The sequence below is a fragment of the Pleurodeles waltl genome, chromosome 3_1, assembly GCF_031143425.1.
Source record: "Pleurodeles waltl isolate 20211129_DDA chromosome 3_1, aPleWal1.hap1.20221129, whole genome shotgun sequence".
NCBI lineage: Eukaryota > Metazoa > Chordata > Amphibia > Caudata > Salamandridae > Pleurodeles > Pleurodeles waltl.
The window spans coordinates 1,034,888,901-1,034,901,835 of NC_090440.1; the positions used below are offsets into that span (position 1 = coordinate 1,034,888,901).

The 12,935-nt window shown below is 41.7% G+C and overlaps 1 protein-coding gene across 1 annotated transcript in view; it reads right to left on the reverse strand.

Moving 5' to 3' along the window:
- Window positions 1-11,207: 11,207 nt before the first annotated feature.
- Window positions 11,208-12,935, reverse strand: part of LOC138283550 (E3 ubiquitin-protein ligase DTX3L-like) — a 107,914-nt gene continuing 106,186 nt past the window's right edge. Inside the window, exon 5 of the mRNA XM_069221491.1 lies at window positions 11,208-11,978. The gene's annotated coding sequence lies outside the window, so the exon portion shown is untranslated. The remainder of the gene's footprint in view (window positions 11,979-12,935) is intronic.

Consider the following 12,935-nt stretch of genomic DNA (forward strand, 5'->3'; position numbering starts at 1 on the left):
TACGCTGAAAATGGGTAGTTTAGGGCTTGGCAAGTACATTTAAATGCCAAGTCAAAGTGGCAGTGAAACTGCACACACAGGCCTTGCAACAGCAGGCCTGAGACATGGTTAAGGGGCTACTTATGTGGGTGGCCCACTTGTAGCAGCATGGTTAAGGGGCTACTTATGTGGGTGGCCCACTAGTACCATTCAATTAAAAAAAAATCAACTTTTATCGTCCAAAAAGTGAAAACATACAAATTTAGTTTTCTTCTTCAAAAAAGTCCCAAAGTCCCATTCTGACAAGGGACTTGGAAGCACTTTTGATTTTTTTCAAAAGTTGAATTTTTTTCTAAGTCCCATCTCATTCTGAGTTGGGACTTAGAAAACAATTCAACTTTTGTCTAAGTTGACATGTGTGCCGCTTCCCATGTCAGAATGGGACATTTTGACTTATTGGATGGAAAGATCAACTTTTTTGATTCAAATAGTGAAAAAGTGCAAATTCAAAGTTTACGTCAAAAAAGTGACAAAGTCCCATTCTGTGTGGGCACTTATAAAAAATTTCAACTTTTTTCATCCAAAAAGTGAAAAAATCCAAATTTCATCTTTTTTAGTCCCAAAAGTGAAAAAATCTAATTTCATTTTTTTTTCTTCAAAAAAGTGACAAAGTCCCATTCTGGGTGGGCACTTGGAAAAATTTCAACTTTTTTTCATTCAAAAAGTGAAAAAATCTGAATTCGATTTTTTTTTGCAAAAAAGTCACAAAGTCCCATTCTGAACGTGGACTTGGAAAGAATTTCGACTTTTATCATCCAAAAAGTTAAAACATCCAAATTTAATTTTCTTCTTCAAAGAAGTGACAAATTCCCATTCTGACAAGGGACTTGGAAGCACTTTTGACTTTTTTCAAAAGTTGAATTTTTTTCTAAGTCCCATCTCATTCTGAGATGGGACTTAGAAAAAAATTCAACTTTTGTCTAAGTTGACATGTGTGCCGCTTCCCATGTCAGAATGGGACATTTTGACTTATTGGATGGAAAGATAAACTTTTTTGATCCAAATAATGAAAAAGTGCAAATTCATAGTTTTCGTCAAAAAAGTGACAAAGTCGCATTCTGAGTGGGCACTTAGAAAAAAATTCAACTTTTTTCATCCAAAAAGTAAAAAAATCCAAATTTCATTTTTTTTAATCCCAAAAGTGAAAAAAAAAACAAATTTCAATTTATTTCTTCAAAAAAGTGACAAAGTCCCATTCTGAGTGGGCATTTAGAAACAATTTCAACTTTTTTCATCCAAAATTGAAAAATTCAAAATTTCATCTTTTTTTGTCCCAAAATTGAAAAAAATCAAATGTCAATTTTTTTCTTAAAAAAAGTGACAAAGTCCCATTCTGAGAGGGCACTTGGAATAATTTCAACTTTTATCGTCCAAAAAGTGAAAACATACAAATTTAATTTTCTTCTTCAAAAAAGTCACAAAGTCCCACTCTGACAAGGGACTTGGAAGCACTTTTGACTTTTTTCAAAGTGATGGTGTTGGGGACTGGGGCAGTCAAAGGGGGTGTATATTTGCTCAATTCTTGATACATCGATCGTCATTCTATAGCTCCTATCCGATTTGTGCACAGGCCACAACTTACTGTTCCACACAGTGGTGACTGGGGCCACCACACCTGCCTCTATCAAATCCTGAATGGTCTTACTTAACTCCTCATGCCCTTCCGGGATTCTGTACTGTTTCAAATGAACCACCTTGGTGGGGAGTGTATCTTCAGATGACCCACCCTCACTGCTGCCGCTGAAATTTATCTCTTTGATCAAAATTTATAACATCCATCCTCTAAATATAAAGTCTTTCCCTTCAGAATGTCAATTCCAAGAATATATTCTAAGAGGGGCACAATAACAACAGTCTATTCTCTTTTTGGCGTTCTCCCTATTTTCATTTGAACATTAGTTTGTACGGCAGGGTTTTCTTTTTGCCCAACCTTGTGATGGTGCAGTGCTGACCTGTGAACTTTTTTGGATTTCCATATGAAGAGGTTTCTGCTCCGGTGTCCACTAAGGCCTGAACGTTTTGAACATTTAGATTTTTCCAGTGAATTTCTAAATCAATACGGGGTCTATTATCTTTGCGAGCCCATCCCTATACCGGAGTTTGGACTATTTCCTCATCTGATTTAAACCTGTTGACTTTTGCCTAAGTCAAGTCCAAATGTATACTCTCATATTTGCGAGAAGATATCTCTCCTTTCTCTGTTTTACTCAGTCAATCAGTCAGTATTCAAATCTTCCTCCTCCTTCCCCCTTGGAGAAACATTTTTCTCCCTCTTTCCCTCCTTCCTGCATCTGTGACTTGCCCTGATTTACTCATTTGTTATCCTGCTTATTCATCTTTCTGCTCCCTTGTAGAGAAATATGTGTTTTGACCACTGACTTTGTGTTGCACCACTCTGCACCTGGATTAGCTGTCCAGTGTTCACCAGTTACAGACTACATTTTGTATTCAGTTTAGCCTTAGATTAATTCTACCTATTGACTTTATCGCAGCATTAGACACTGCCATGTTAAAGGCTTGCCGTACAATAGGGAACAGCCTTGTTTTGACTTGACATCTTGGGATTGTGGCCAAACCCCAAAATGTTATTTTCAAAGCATACCTAAACTAGCCAGCATGTTTGAATTGCAAAATGAGGGTTTTTTGCAGAAAGCTCCTTTTGTTTTTTAAGAGATAAAAAAACCCTGTGCGACAGTGAGGGTTGGAGTGGCCTCAATCAGGGTTCAGATGTTGGATGCCGGATATAGAGTTCCCGTAAGGGCAGAGACCTCTCTTTCTCTCAGTCAAAAGGGGTAATCGGCTTGCTGACATAAGAAAGATGAAGCACCTGACAGGCCCTAAGGTGATGCATTTTTAATTCATTATTTGCTTTGCATTATGATATAGATACATATATTTGCTGTGTATATTACCGTGGAGAATCATTTTGGTATGTTTTAATTTCATTGTTGTGACTATTTTTAAACGTGCGCTTTCAACATGCTAATCTCCTTTTAGGAACCTCGCATAGTGAAATAATAAATGTTTTCTTTGGACTAAGAAGTGCATTCCAGAGATTTTTGTCAGCTTGGTCATTAGTGAAAAGCAAAACATCCCCTCCTTTTTGTCCAGTTCTCGCTTGCAATAAATCTCCCATATACTCTTGGTATCTATCCCATCTATCTGCTCTTTGCTGACTCCATCCTTCAGTAATGCCATAAACATCTTCTAGATACTCTGTTGTTATCTGTACAGCCCTCAGACCTTGAGGCTCTCCAGGTTTCATCCATTCTCCCATCCCTCCCAACTCATGGACATCCTCCAGTACATCCTTTAAAGGGTTACCTGTCTGATTAAAAGGGTCATTATCAAATGTTTGTAGGCTGGGGGAGCGAAGCAAATTATTTTGTTTCACACTAACACGGTCAATGGTCCATCCAACAGACGGTGAGCGTCACCCAGACAAATGGCAGTTTTTTAAACCCTCTTCCTTAATTCTCAACATTGCAGCCATTAATGTATACCAGGGCTTAGCATATTGTTGTCACGCCGCACCACGCGGCGCGAGCCGAACATTCGGCTCGCGCTGCGCAGCGCTTCCCCAGGACGCGGCGCGCCCCGAGCCTTCTGTGTACCACGCGAGGCCCCAGATTTTACTTGGGGCCTCGCTCTGCTTTCTGTTGCGTCCCTGTTTCCCTCTGACCCCTCCTTACCTGTTCTTTTTCTTCTTTGCTTTCTGAGGCATTTTCTTGTCCTTTCTTTATGTCTTTCCCCCCTTCCCATGTTACCTTTTTCTTCCCAGCATTCCTTGCTTCCTATTTTCTATGGTTTCTGTTCTATTCTGTCCTATGTACTTCTTCCCTATCTAAGATGGTGTCTTTTTACTTCCTGTTGGTCATTTCCTGTTTCTTGGTATATAAGGGCTCTGTTTTCTCCCTTTCCTTGCGCTGCAACACTATCTGCTCTGATTGTGTCTTCGCTCCTGATCCTTAGCCTTCGGTTCTGAATCTTGTCAAACTCGTGTTTACCTGCATTTTTGTTTCTTTTTGATTCCTGGTTTTTTGTTCTTGTTTCAGGAATCCACTGTTTGGAGGTTTTTTCCCCCTTTTGCTTTTTTTTCCCTCTGGCACTATTTCTAAAGGGCACGGTCTGTTCTTGGTGGTTCCATTGCCTACAGCACCGTGGCTACTAGAAAGAGTCGCCCCTTTCTGGGCCAAAGCCGAACCTTCAAGACCCACGCCACAAGATCTGCGGTTTCCAGGCGCAAGCAGCACGTGAGTCGTGACAGATTGCACCGCCAAACCATTCCGACGTCTTCTGACACCATGGATGATACAGTGGCGGCTGCTGCAGATCCTGATTCATCTCTTTTGACTACTATTCAACAACAAGCTCAGGAATTGCAACAATTGCGCAATGAGAATGCTGTGTTACGACAGGCTTTGGCCTTCCGCAGTGGCGATGTTCCGACTATCTCCGCCTCTACTCCTCGTTTCTCTGGTGAACCAACTAAACTGCGTGAATTCCTGGATGCATTAACGGTGTACTTCGCCTTCAGACCTACCCAATTCTCTCTTGACAGGACAAAGGTGGGATATCTTATCAGTGCATTATCCGGTCCTGCCTTGGCCTGGGCAACCCCGATGGTGTCATCCAACGATCCGGTATTGTCGGACTATTCTGCCTTCGTGACCCGCTTCAAACAAATGTTTAGTCGTCCAGGATTGGAAGCCTCGGCAGAGTAAGCATTATGTGATATCCAGCAAGGTTCCCAAGATGTCCTTCAATATATTACACGTTTCCGTCAGTTAGCGGCAGAGACCACTTGGGTGGAGCGTACCCTGGTAACTTTGTTTCGCAGAGGACTTAAGGAAGAAATAAAGGATGAATTAGTACATTCCACCAGAGTTGAAGATCTTCGTGGCCTGATGGATCAAGCACTTTCCATCGAGTATCGTCTTCAAGAACGACGAATGGAGAAGAGAAGGAGTAGAGGATCTTCCCAGCCAAGCACTTCACGGATGTATCTGCCTCGTTCTGAGGAATCTCATCCCCCTGCTAGAGACATAGAAGGGGAACCCATGCAAGTGGATACTACTCGAGGCCCGCTCTCAGCGAGTGAGAGGGAAGACAGACGGAAGAAGGGATTGTGCCTATACTGTGGATCTGCTGGTCACATGCTTCGTACCTGTCCTGTACGTCCACCAAGACCCTCCAGACCCTCGGGAAACGCCCCTTCCCGTCCTCTGTAAGAAGGGAGGGGACGGGATCATCAGCTATACCTTCCATCAGTTCATTTAATGACAATACAACATACTTGTTCGTGTTACCTGTCATATTACAACTACCTGATGGCCGCCAAGAAAGAACTATGGCATTATTAGATTGTGGTGCTAGTGGTATATACATGGATAAGACTTGGGCCACTAATCAACAGATTCCCACACAACCCAAAGACATTCCTGAACAAGTGCACACCGTGGATGGATCCTTGATATCCTCAGGTCCAGTCGATACTACGACCTTGATGTTAAATTTACAGTTTGGTAATCATCAAGAACACATCTCCTTTGATCTAATTTAATCTCCCAACCATACCATTATTCTCGGAATTCCGTGGTTTACAAGACATAATCCGTATGTGAATTGGGTAACCCGGACAATTTCCTTGTCCTCACAGTTTTGTCAAGAGAACTGCTTTGCTTCCGACAGATATTGGTCACCGAACAGATTAACACCTATTAAGAGTACTACGGAATATTCCATTAATACTGTCCAAGGAGTTCCTGAACATTATTTAGAGTTTCAAGACGTGTTTCAAAAGCCATCCAGACCTGTATTACCTCCACATCGAGAGTACGATTGTGCTATTCCTTTGGAACCTGGAACAGTCGTCCCCTTTGGGAGGATGTATTCTCTCACGGAACCTGAAAAGGAAGTTCTTAAGGAGTATCTGGAGGAAAATGTACAGAGTGGTCTCATTGTTCCATCGTCTTCTCCGGCAGGGGCTCCTCTCTTTTTTGTACCTAAGAAGACCAAAGATCTTCGTCCTTGCCTGGATTTTCGAGGCCTAAATAAAAGAACTATAAAGGATCGTTATCCTTTGCCCCTCATCAAGGATACTCTAGAGGCAGTCAGAGGGGCTCAACGTTTTACCAAGTTGGATCTTCGAGGAGCTTACCACCTTTTACGTATAAAAGAAGGAGACGAGTGGAAAACAGCATTCAGGACACCGTTTGGTCATTTTGAGTACAAAGTCATGCCTTTTGGTCTTACGAATGCCCCTGCAATATTTCAAAGATTTATGGACTCAATATTTTCCGATCTCTTGAACCAGACAGTCGTAATCTACTTAGACGACATCCTTATTTTTTCCAGACATCCCGATCTCCATTCTTCTCATGTGAAACAAGTCCTTCAAAGACTCCGAGCACATCAACTATCCTGTAAACCCGAAAAATGTGAGTTCGATAAGACGGAAGTCAAATATCTGGGTTATCATTTAAGTCCCACCGGCATAGCTATGGACCAAGAAAAGGTACAAGCAATTCTCAATTGGCCTTCTCCCTCTTCTATTAAAGAAACACAATGTTTCCTAGGATTAGCACATTTTTATCGGCAGTTCATTCAAGACTTTGCTAAACAGACCAGCCATATAACTCATACTTTAAAGAAGGAAAATCTAAAGCAGGGGTTTGTCTGGACTAAGGCGGCTGAGACAGCTTTTCAAGATTTAAAGAAGGCTTTCACTCAAGCTCCCATCTTAAGACACCCAGATACCAACAAACAGTTTATTGTAGTTACCGATGCTTCCGAAAGAGCTATTGGAGCTGTTTTACTCCAACTACAAGAGGATGATGGTCTTGAACATCCTGTTTTCTATTTGTCCCATATTCTCTCTACAGCTGAACAACATTACTCAGTACTAGAAAGAGAGTTGTTAGCTCTGAAGACAGCCTGCATCGAATGGAGACAGTTTCTGATGGGTTCCAAGGAGCCTTTCGAGGTGAGAACAGATCACCGTAATCTGCAATGTCTACGTAATTTTGTATGCCAGAATAGTCGCCAGGCCCGTTGGGCCTTTTTCTTCAGTCAGTATGACTTTTACATCACCTATATTCCTGGATCTCAAAACATTCTGGCTGATGCTCTGTCTCGCCGTTATCCAGACTGTACTCCTTCCCCGTCTCAGTTTCTACTGGAGCCTAGTAAGATATTTGGAGTTGCTCAATCTTTTCTGGAGGAGGTACAACTGGAGTACTCCAGCCTGTCTAATAGCGAAATAGAGAAATTAAGAACCTTTTTATGCAAGAAAGAAGGATACTATTATCATCAGAATCTGCTATTCCTCCCTACTAACAGAGTTCGAGACAAGGCATTACAGATGTGCCATGATTCACCGGTTGCTGGTCATAGAGGCATCAAGGCCACGCAAGAACTTCTTTCGCGATCTTTCTGGTGGCCTACCTGGAAGTCAGATGTCGAAAGATACATTCAGGCTTGTCCCATATGTGCTCAAGTCAAGATTCCCCGTACCAGACCTGCAGAATTACTACATCCTTTGCCGGTTCCACCAACTCCATGGCATACTATTTCCACTGACTTCATGTGTTCACTTCCACCATCAGCTGGAAACCAGGTTATCATAGTCACTGTTGATTCTTTCACTAAAATGGCTCACTTCACTGCCCTAAAGAAGTTACCTACATCTCAAGAATTGAGCCAGATATTTATCGACCATATTTTCCGTCTCCATGGACTTCCACATACCATTGTATCTGACAGAGGACCTCAGTATATTTCCCGGTTTTGGAAATATTTTTGCAAGACACTAAACATCAATATAGCACTATCATCCGGTTTCCATCCTCAGACCAATGGACAAACCGAGCGTTTGACCCAAGGATTAGAACAATACCTTCGCTGTTTTTGTAATTCCACCCAAAGCATCTGGAACACTTATCTTCCTATTGCTGAATATTCCTACAACAATACTGTCCATAGTGCCTCCAAGGTCACTCCTTTTTTCTGTTCCTATGGCTATCATCCTACCTCTTTTCCTACTTCTCCTCAATCTACCTCTCCTCTGCCTGCAATTACATCTTTTTCCACACGTCTCTTGCAACTCCATAGGCTAATTAGATCTAATTTATTGAACACCAAGAGATATATGAAGAAGATCGCAGATAAGAAACGTGGACCCACTCCAGATTATCACCCTCAAGATAAAGTCTGGCTTTCTTCCAAATTCTTGCCCTCTCGCCTTTCTCTAAATAAGTTCACGCCTCGCTATTATGGGCCTTTCCGTATTCTTCAGTTGATCAATCCTGTCACTGTTCGTCTTCGCTTGCCTCATACTTGGAAAATTCATCCGGTCTTTCATGTATCCCAGCTCAAACCTTATGTCCCTGACCCTTTCTCTCGTCAGTTTCCTTGTCCTCCTCCTGTGTTGGTGAATGATGTACCTGAATATGAGGTTCAGGAAATTTGTGACTCTCGCCTTTTTCACCGACGTCTTCAGTATTTGATTCACTGGAAGGGATATCCTCTTAGTGAATGCTCTTGGGAAGATGCATCTTCTGTTCACGCCCCTCTTCTGAGTTCTCGTTTTCATCGTTTGTTTCCCTTCAAACCTGGACCTTCGGGGGGGGGCCTACTGTCGCGCCACACAACGTGGCGCGAGCCGAACATTCGGCTCGCGGCGCGCCCTGAGCCTTCTGTGTACCGCGCGAGGCCCCAGATTTTACTTGGGGCCTCGCTCTGCTTTCTGTTGCGTCCCTGTTTCCATCTGACCCCTCCTTACCTGTTCTTTTTCTTCTTTGAATTTCTGAGGCATTTTCTTGTCCTTTCTTTATGTCTTTCCCCCCTTCCCATGTTACCTTTTTCTTCCCAGCATTCCTTGCTCCCTATTTTCTATGGTTTCTGTTCTATTCTGTCCTATGTACTTCTTCCCTATCTAAGATGGTGTCTTTTTACTTCCTGTTGGTCATTTCCTGTTTCTTGGTATATAAGGGCTCTGTTTTCTCCCTTTCCTTGCGCTGCAACACTATCTGCTCTGATTGTGTCTTCGCTCCTGATTCTTAGCCTTCGGTTCTGAATCTTGTCAAACTTGTGTTTACCTGCATTTTTGTTTCTTTTTGATTCCTGTTTTTTTGTTCTTGTTTCAGGAATCCACTGTTTGGAGTTTTTTTTTCCCCTTTTGTTTTTTTTTCCCTTTGGCACTATTTCTAAAGGGCACGGTCTATTCTTGGCGGTTCCATTGCCTACAGCACCGTGGCTACTAGAAAGAGTCGCCCCTTTCTGGGCCAAAGCCGAACCTTCAAGACCCACGCCACAAGATCTGCGGTTTCCAGGCGCAAGCAGCACGTGAGTCGTGACAATTGTGGCCAGTCAGACTTTGTAGGATATTTATGATTACACCATATGACTGCTAACTGCATGGGGGTGATCTGTTGGTTTTTGTGATAACCCCTAAACTGTTCCTGCACAGGGGGATCAGTGCTAAGTATACAAAACTTTGGGGTGTCTCCTACATCCAGCATCACTCCAGATGCTCCTATGTCAAGTAATCGCAGCATCCATGTAAGCATTGTTTTCCAAGATCTCTGCCGGAGTCCGTCTATGATGTCATTGATTTCCTGTTGAGTATAATACTCCAGATAGTCCATGGCTGCACCCCCCACTCCAACCCTCCCTCCGAAGGTAACGCAGACCATATTTTAGCTTTCATCTGTGTATAGGCTGGGCACAAATCACTTTCTGTTCGTCTGCCTCGCCCTGAACTTCACTGTTTTGAAAAGACTCGTCACTAGAGTCAGAAAACTTGAAGGAATCCCAAATATTAGCATCCCATTCCTCTGGGTTCCAGTCTGGCCCTGCTTTAGCAAAGGCAAAATGAACCTTATTTTATTTACTCTTCCCCTGTGCTTTTGTATTTACACTGAGCCACACGCACTGCAGTTCTCTCTGCCATGGTCTGGTAAGTATCAACTTTATCTTACAGTAATTTCTTTTGACATGACAACATGGTTGATGTTTTTTGGGCTTCAACAGCTGCCTCTCTAATTGTCCACCTTCCAGTTCTAACTGAACACATTTCTCACTTTTTTCAAACAATTTATTATCTTTGCTGGTTCAGCATCTATCATACATGCGTTCCAATTCTCACTCAACCCAGCACCGCAAGCCCACTCATTTGCAAGTGCATCATAAGGTGCTTTTTCTCCAGAGGACTTCTCTCAATTTCAGGCCACTCTCAATCTTCCCCACATATAAGGCAAACAGTGTATCCCTACATTCTGTACTTAAAAAAAACACACACACTTGAACTGTTCTGTGTTCATTTGGGCAATCATTGGTGGATTTCTTTTTACAAACTTTAGTGTTTGTTTTTGTATCCCACAGACAAGCGTTTCTCTCTGCCCAACTATGAGCAGCCATATCTTAGGTGAACGGCCTTATGTACATGTCAGCTCTGGATGCAGATGTTGAGAAAATCAGCCACCTACGAGCAAGAGGGGCAAACTATCTGTACTTTACACGTTGGCCAAGATCCACAGCTTTCTTTAAAAATGTATTTTGTCACTGGAGTTGGTTCCTCAAATTAAAGCTTCCAATCAACAAGTCTAAGAGGTGAGCTATGGCTCTGCAGCAGTTGCGGGGAGCTGGTGCTAATCTTCTGAAGGTCAGTTTCTGAGAGATGGTTCTTGTAGATCCTTGAAGCAAGTTTGTTAGGCCCTGGTATTCTCTGCACTGGCAGTACCAATTAAAACCTAGAACATTACTTACAGTTGGGAGGTCATGGAAAATCCTTCAAAATCTGGAGGAAGTGCTAAATCTGAACGGGAACAAACTGCTGGCAATATCTCCAGCATAGGGGGTAAAATGGTTGTAAAACTTCTGTTGGTAAAATCTCTGCTGGATTTAGCACTTCCTTCAGAAGGTAGAGGAGTTTTCATTACCATCGCTCTCAAAAGGCTTAGGTCTCAATTCCAGTGTGGTTGAGAAGAAAGATTGAGTGATTGCTTCTTTCTGTGTACAAAGAATGTAATCTTGTGGGGTCAGGGAAGAGATGGGATCACTTGGGGGGGAAGGTGGGATGTTAACCAAAGTTAATACTTCTATCTGCCAAGCAAAGATTTTCCAGTGCAGCAACATTTCAATGACTCAGGTACAAGGAGACACCAGCTGAAATAATACTTTTTTATTCAGTATTTTTAATAGCCTTTTAAATTTCAGTGCTACAGACAAACACCAATGTTGTTGGACAGAAACAATGAACAGACATCTATGTTTTTCGCTTGTGAAATGATGAATACAAAATAGGACCAATAAATAGCAAATAAAAACAGTATTAATATGGATTACGATCACATTTAAACTCACCCAACAACATCATCGTGTAAACTCCAAAAATACAGCAATCACTCCAGGGTGGAGGGTGCAAAAGCATGTTTTACTGTACTTTCTGAGGTCCTTGGTACTCTACTAAAACATTTAAAACCAAAATGTTAGAAAAGCTGGTATGCAACATATATTATTAGTGAAATCGGAATAATAAAAAAATAAAAAACAATTATTAAAACAGATGAGCTTCCTCAGCAGTGCTGCTGAATACATCTAAATTTTGAAGAGTAAAAATATGCAATTTTGTAGAATATACCTACATCTTGAATGCCACCTATGATCAGGGAAAACATGAAGTTACCTCTTTAGTGCCTAAAACTGTAAGATATCAAACGTTTAATCTCTCCACGTGCACCTCTGTAACATTAAGCTGCCGAGTGAGCATATGCTGAATCCTTACGTTCCACTGAAATGCTTGTGCATATTTTCTATCGTTCGGCGCACTGCACACCAGCAAGCAAAACTGTGTGACGCAGTTCATTTATCAATGAATTCCTTTAGCTTTGAGTTCATCTCGCACACGCTTCAAGTACTGAAGATCTGGGTATCCATAGCTACAAAAAAATGAAATAAGGACACCATTTATATCAACCTTTAATATAGCAACGCTGCATAATGCACTATAAGTAGGACAAATAATTCACCATGGTAAACACAGACGTCTTTAAGTAGAGATTTTTAATGTCAACAATTTTGAAAATAAGTGCATAAAAGTACAAATCTTCTACCTAAAGGCATAGAGTGGAAACTGCAAGGGCTTTGAAAAAAAATTAATATCTGGACCTCCCAAGTTAGCCTTCAGCTTACTTTATACGCATCCCATCTCATACGCATACACCTTTGTGCCTTAGCACCAGCGGCTTAGCCAGGCAAATTACATACAGTTGCAAGCTGGTAATATGGAGGACAGTATGAGCTGGAGAAGCTGTACAGTTACAGGATAGGCCAAAGATCAAGGAAACTGGCTGCAAAAACAACGTGACCAAACCATATTCCCACATGACTTGAACTAGGACAGTAATGCTTACGGAATGTTTGTGGAGTACATTACATATCTCTTTTATAGTAGCATGCCACTGGAATAGTCCCAGATGATGATATAGCACTATTACTGAAATAATTTACTATAAACCATTTAACTCTATTTCTGTCTCTCAGTGACTCTGTTTTAAAGCCCTGCCCTACAAAACTAAGTTTTCCCCATAGTGTCTTGACATGTCCTGGTTTGATAGACTACTGCTTGTTTTCTGTTAGACTAGCTCTAGTTTTGATATAGTTTTGTTTGTTCCGGTAGAGCTGTCGGAAGTATCTCTTCAAGGAGAATATACATCACCAGGGTCCTCGGTGAGGGTACTTTTAATAAAGTACATTTCCTCTTGCCTCTGTCTAATGTAAATCAGCGACTTACAGACCAATACCTTGCTCAATCAGTTCTATCTGGCTCCTGATGCTGTGCTGAGTGGTCATGTAGATCATTTTTTATGGCTATTTAACTGTTTGGTTGTGCTTTT